Below are 7,278 nucleotides of genomic sequence, written 5' to 3' on the forward strand. Positions count from 1 at the left end.
TATGAATTTTTATAGCTTCGGAAATAATATCACTAATAATTCCAACATCTCCTTTGGCACGCATAAGGTTTGTAAGCTCAAATAGACAATCACCAAACATAGGATCACTAGTATTCATCTTACTCAAGGCAATAGACTTATGGAGAATTTCATCAAGATTTTTCAAGGAATAATTTGGAAAGCGTTCCTCAAGAAATTTCCATATAGTGTAGGCACACTTAAGAGTAGGCAAACATCCAATCAAGTTTCTAGGCAATCCTCTAATGATAAGTTCGGCAGTCCTAAGATTCCTAATCATATCAATAGACTCATCAAGAGTGGGATGCATAGTATCAACATGAGGTGCACAAGGGCTAGCAACGTACTTGTTCAAATGATATTGATTGAAAATTACAAGCATCTCATTTTTCCACTCATGAAAATACTCTCCATCAAGAATAGGCACTCTATGTCTAAGACTCCTCAAAGTAGACTCATCCATCTTCCTCCAATGGTGATTAAACCAAGGCAATGGAAACCTGGCTCTGATACCACTTGTAGGACCTTGAGAAGAGGTGTCTAGAGGGGGGTGATTAGACACTAAGTACCAAAGTTGCAGTTTTTAAGATCTTTAAGTTTAAGTGGAGTTTAGACACAAGTTCAACATCACAATACATATCAAGCAAGCATGCAAATAGTATATGAGCAGCAGAAAGTAAAGCATGCAAATAGTATATGAGCAGCAGAAAGTAAAGCATGCAACTTGCAAGAATGTAAAGGGAAGGGTTTTGGAGGATTCAAACGCAATTGGAGACACGGATGTTTTTGGCGTGGTTCCGATAGGTGGTGCTATCGTACATCCACGTTGATGGAGACTTCAACCCATGAAGGGTAACGGTTGCGCGAGTCCACAGAGGGCTCCACCCATGAAGGGTCCATGAAGAAGCAACCTTGTCTATCCCACCATGGTCGTCGCCCACGAAGCACTTGCCTCACTAGCGGTAGATCTTCACGAAGTAGGCGATCTCCTTGCCCTTACAAACTCCTTGGTTCAACTCCACAATCTTGTCGGAGGCTCCCAAGTGACACCTAGCCAATCTAGGAGACACCACTCTCCAAGAAGTAACAAATGGTGTGTTGATGATGAACTCCTTGCTCTTGTGCTTCAAATGATAGTCTCCCCAACACTCAACTCTCTCTCATAGGATTTGGATCTGGTGGAAAGAAGATTTGAGTGGAAAGCAACTTGCGGAATGCTAGAGATCAAGATTCATATGGTAGGAATGGAATATCTTGGCCTCAACACATGATTAGGTAGTTCTCTCTCAGAAATGGTAAGTTGGAAGTGTAGGTTCAGTCTGATGGCTCTCTCCACGAATGAAGAGGAGGTGGAGGGGTATATATAGCCTCCACAAAAAATCTAACCGTTACACACAATTTACCAAACTCGGTGAGAACGATTCAACAGACTCGGTCAGACCGATTTGATAAACCTAGTGACCGTTAGGATTTTCGGTGGGACCGATATGCAACTTGGTAAGACCGATTCGGTTAGGGTTAGGGCATAACATAATCTCGGTGAGACCGATTACACAAACTCGGTTGGACCGATTTTGGTAATAAGCTTTCCAGAGAGTTGGTCAGGCAAACTCGGTTGGACCGATTACACAAACTCGGTAGGACCGATTTTGGTAATGAGTCAACCAGGAAGCTTGCATTGTAATCTCGGTAGTACCGATTGCTCAAACTCGGTGAGATAGATTTTGGTAATGGACATACACAGAGAGATTACAATCCCATCTCGGTGAGACCGAGATCCCTATCGGTAGGACCGATTTGCCTAGGGTTTGTGGCATTGGCTATGACATCTGAACTCGGTGGCGCCAGATAGAAAGAACCGGTATGGCCGAGTTTGACTTTAGGTTTAGGTAATATGTGTGGAAGTGGGAAAGTAGTTGAGGGTTTCGGGGCATATCACTAAGCACTTGAAGCAAGAGGCTCATTAAGCAACACCTCATCCCTTCTTGATAGTATTGGCTTTTCCTATAGACAATGTGATATTGGATGACCAAAATGTAAAATGAAGAGTCTTGAGCTTGAAGCTTGAGCCAATCCTTTGTCCTTAGCATCTTGAAGGAGTTCCCACATCCTTTAGTCGATGCCACTCCAATGTTGAACTTGTCTGAAACATACTAGATGAAAGTGTTAGTCCAACAAGAGATATGTTTGCATTAATTACCAAAACCACCTAGGGAGCACTTGTGCTTTCAGAGACTTTCTCAATAAATGCATTAATGTAGTAATTGTATTCATAATTTTCATAGCAATATCTAAGTATAGCAAGATTTTCTGGTCTATAAACTGAATCATCAAAATCATCAACTGCTTTAAACATAAATTCAACCTCATAAGCACCCATAAAAGTAACAAATTCTTCTATTTGTTCCACATCATAGTAATCAAAGATACCATTAGCATAAGAAGCTAAGGTTTCATTATCATTGAATTTGCATGAAAAGGGAAGGTGTGGAGACTTCATCCAAGAACAACAAGTATAATCATGCATCAAGCACAATTGCCTAGCATACCACTTCAACAGTTGAATTTGATCCCATAATAGTTTCCCTTTTTGTGTAAAGCGATAATCCCTAAAGTATTCACATTGATCCAATGTTACTCCCATAACATAATTGAGTTAGGTTTTCTCAGGATTATCAAAGTAGTACATAATATCTTGAACATAACGAGCATCGAGGGTTTTAGGAGGTTCCCCATCTCCATGAGTAGCAAGTACACCTAATTTTTTTGGTATTTCGTGTTCCATATCCATAACTAAAGATAGAGAACAACTAAGAACGGCAAATAAAAATTACTTAGTGATAAAGCAAACAAGCACACACGAGAATATTCACCCCACGCTATGACTCCCCGGCAACGGCGCCAGAAAAAGGTCTTGATGACCCGCAAGTATACGGGATAGTTGTAGCCTCTTTCGATAAGTAAGAGTGTCGAACCCAACGAGGAGCTAAAGGTAGAACAAATACTCTCTCAAGTCCTATCGGCCACTGATACGACTCTACGCACGCTTGACGTTCGCTTTACCTAGAACAAGTATGAAACTAGAAGTACTTTGTAGGTGTTGTTTGATAGGTTTGCAAGAAAGTAAATAATGCGTAAATAAAAACTAGGGGTTGTTTAGATAAAGATGCAATAAAGTAAATATAGCGAGTGTGGAAAAGTGGTGGTAGGAGTTGTGAAATTATCCCTAAGCAATTGACTACGTTACTAGACCGGTAATCACTATTGCAATTCTATTTGAGGGAGAGGCATAAGCTAACATACTTTCTCTACTTGGATCATATGCACTTATGATTGGAACTCTAGCAAGCATCCGCAACTACTAAAGATTCATTAAGGTAAAACCCAACCATAGCATTAAAGTATCAAGTTCCCTTTATCCCATACGCAACAATCCCCTTACTCTGGTTTGTGTTTCAGTCACTCACGCAACCCACTATAAGCGAATCATGAACGCATTGGAACACCCTACATCGGGAATCCCTCACGCTTGCGTAACACGGAGAGCACAATAGGACAGCACCAATAATAAAACATGCAACTCAAACCAATCATAGCAATTCATCAATCACCGATAGGTCAACGAAAATCTACTCAGACATCATAGGATGGCAACACATCATTGGAAAATAATATGAAGCATAAAGCACCATGTTCAAGTATAGGGTACAGCGGGTTGCGGGAGAGTGGACCGCTGGATATAGATGGGGGAAGGTGATGGAGATGTTGGTGAAGATGACGGCGGTGTTGGTGAAGACCGCGGTGATGATGAAGGCCCCCGGCAGCGTTCCGGCGCCACCGAAAGCAAGGGGGAGAGGGCCCCCCTTCTTCTTCTTCTTCCTTGACTTCCTTCCTAGATGGGAGAAGGGTTTCCCCTCTGGTCATTGGCTCCCATGGCTTGGGAGGGGCGAGAGCCCCCCCGAGATTGGATATATCTCTCTGTTTTTGCGTTCTCTGATTCTACCCCTTCACCGTTTCTTAAATATACGGAGATCTGTAACTCCGATTGGGGTGAATCTTTCGCCCAGATCTTTCTAATAAAATTAGCTTTCTTGCGCCAAAAGAAGAGAGTCAACTGCCTTACGGGTGGCCCACGAGAGCCCAAGCCGCGCCCGGGGGGGAGGGCACGCCCCCCTGTCTCGTGGCCACCTCGGACACTGTTTCGCGTTGATTTTACTTCCCAAAAATCATAAATATTCCAAAAAAATCTCTGTCCGTTTTTATCTCGTTTGGACTCCGTTTGATATTGGGTTTCTGCGAAACAAAAAACATGCAACAGACAGGAACTGGCACTGGGCACTGGATCAATATGTTAGTCCCAAAAAATAGTATAAAAAGTTGCCAAAAGTAAATAAAAGTTGAATACTATTGGCATGGAACAATCAAAAATTATAGATACGACAGAGACGTATCAGGGTCCTGTTCATCCAGCCCCAACCGGCTCGATCGATCGGGGTCCTGTTCATCCAGAGGCAACGCCACGGGGTCATGTTCATCCACCCCCACCACTCACTGTTCATCCACCCCCCCCCTCCCCGCGCAACACTCACTGTTCATCCAGAGGCAGCATCGATCGGCTTCAGTTAGCAGCAGTAGCGAAGGAATCGCTCGATCAGGTTCAGTTAACAACCATCGATCGATCTCTCGGGTTCAGTAACACGTAGCCTACAGTGCAATCGTTCGGGTTCAGTTAGATCCCAACGCCTCGCTCGGGTTCAGTTAGAGCCAATGCCTCGCACACACGCGCATACGTGTACGAGAGAAACGCGCATCGCTCGGCCCCCGACCTCCCACCGTAACAGGGAACTCGCCGAAATTTTCCTTGCCCTCGCTTCTACCACGGTTTTTTCCGTCATGGACGGCCCAAAGAATGTCATGCAGCTACGTCTCCGGCCCGCCCAGGACAAAAAACCCATTTTCTGTCATAGTTTTTTGTCATAGAAGTAGGAGCCCACCACATCTATGATGATATCGGGTTTTGTCACAATTATTGTCATAGAAGTGTCATAAGTATGACAGGAAAAAAATTCGTTCGGCCCAAAATGTCACGAGTGTGTCTTTTTTTTGTAGTGCATGATGTAGACAAGATCCGTTTATCTATTGCGGCAGATATAGATCTCATCTTTTTATCCTTAGTAGCAACGATACATACGTGTCGGTTCCCTTTCTGTCAATGGGATTAAGCATCGTAAGATCGAACCCACTACCGGGCACCTCTTCCCATTGCAAGATAAATAGATCAAGTTGGCCAAACAAAACCCAAATATCGGAGAAGAAATACGAGGCTATAAGCAATCATGCATATAAGAGATTAAAGAAACTCAAATAACTTTCATGGATATAAAAACATAGATTTGATCATAAACTCAAAGTTCATCGGATCCCAACAAACACACCGCCAAAAGACAAACATCATATGGATCTCCAAGAGACCATTGTATTGATAATCAAGAGAGAGAGAGAGGAAGTCATCTAGCTACTAACTACGGACCTGAAGGTCTACAAAGAACTACTCACGCCTCATCGGAGAGGCACCAATGGAAGTGGTGAACCCCTCCGTGATGGTGTCTAGATTGAATGTGGTGGTTCTGGACTCTGCGGCGGCTGGATGAATATTTCATCAACTCCCCTAAGGTTTCTGGAATATTGGGGTATTTATAAAGCAAAGAGGCGGTCCGGGGGGTACCCGAGGTGGGGACAACCCACTAGGGCGCGCCTGAGCCTCTGGCGCACCCTGGTGGGTTGTCCCCTCCTCAGGACTCCCCCCAGGTGCAACCAGGGCCATCTTCTTTCTTTTGGTCCATAAAAAATCTTCGTAAATTGGCATGGTATTTGGACTCCGTCTGATATTGATTTTCTGCGATGTAAAAAACATGCAGAAAAAACAACTGACACTTGGCACTATGTCAATAGGTTAGTATCAAAAAATGATATAAAATGACTATAAAATGATTATAAAACATCCAAAATTGATAATAAAATGGCATGGAATAATAAAAAATTATAGATACGTTGGAGACATATCAGGTTGCTGCTTTGATCATGGCCGATGATGACGGAGAGGAGCGCCGCGAGGCCGGAGACGCCGAACAAGCGTCACCATGGCAGGAGACGACAAGGAAGAGAGAAAATCACCGTGGTCGGAGACGACGGGGAGGCCCACGATCAGGGCGGCGGTGTGAGCATAGGGGTGGTGAATGGCGAGGTGGGCCGCTCGGTCGTCTTCCTATTTATCGTGAGAGTTGTCCTTTCTGGACTAAAAATAGTCCAAAGTATGGCTTTTTAAGGGATGCAAACTTATAACTTTTAAAGGAGTTATACGCTGAGCCCTCCTTTGATTTGATTCAAATGATAGAAAAATCATGAGAATAGAAAAACATAAGAAGTTGGATGACATGTATTTCATTTTCAAAGAAAAAGTGATGTCATTTGATTAATAGGATACAATTTTTTCCGTTGAGTCAAGCCTGTTTTTGTTCCCTTTGAAATATGAAGGATTACTTTCTATCCTGCATAGGAAGGCCTCCAAAGAATTTTCTCTACAAAATTCCCATCAATTATAATTCCGATAAAATTTGTATAAACAAAAGGAGGCATGAGGATCTTCTTGTTAGGGAAACTAGTTTTTAGAGGATGGGCGAGAGATGTACTAAGACAGATGGTAGTAGTGGCAAGCAAGTTCGAGTTATCTAATAACGACGGGACTCCAAGGCACATGGGAACATCGTGCGTTATGGCTAGTGGGCAGGTTGTAGCACAATGCTTGGTCACGTTTGAACTTGTCAACGCTCATTCTTTTTCCAAACACATCACGATTGGACTTTGTCTTCAGTTAGCTTGGTTGGTTCTGAAAGTATCATCTCGCCCTCCTTAGTCTAACAATTTTCATTCTAGTGTTCTTCCCATCTTGGATGGGAACATCTCTGTCTCTGCTCTGTCGGAAGGGCTTTTTGGTTAGGTCTTCGTGTCACGGTTATGTTGTTTCAATAGTGATAGGGGTATTGTCTCGAACAGAAGTCCTTCGGTTTCGATCCCATCTTAGTGACGCTCGACCTAGAATCGATGAGCTTGGGAATTTTTATCCCTGTCCGTGTTCATGGACAACATGTTTGTTCTTGACACTTTACTTCGGTGCAACACTATGGGCATCGTCGACGGTAGTGTCATGTGTTCTTCAATAGCTTCTCTTCGAGTCTTTGCGGATAAGACTGTTGTCCGACC

Source organism: Triticum dicoccoides, chromosome 7B, assembly GCF_002162155.2.
Source record: "Triticum dicoccoides isolate Atlit2015 ecotype Zavitan chromosome 7B, WEW_v2.0, whole genome shotgun sequence".
Taxonomy (NCBI): Eukaryota; Viridiplantae; Streptophyta; class Magnoliopsida; order Poales; family Poaceae; genus Triticum; species Triticum dicoccoides.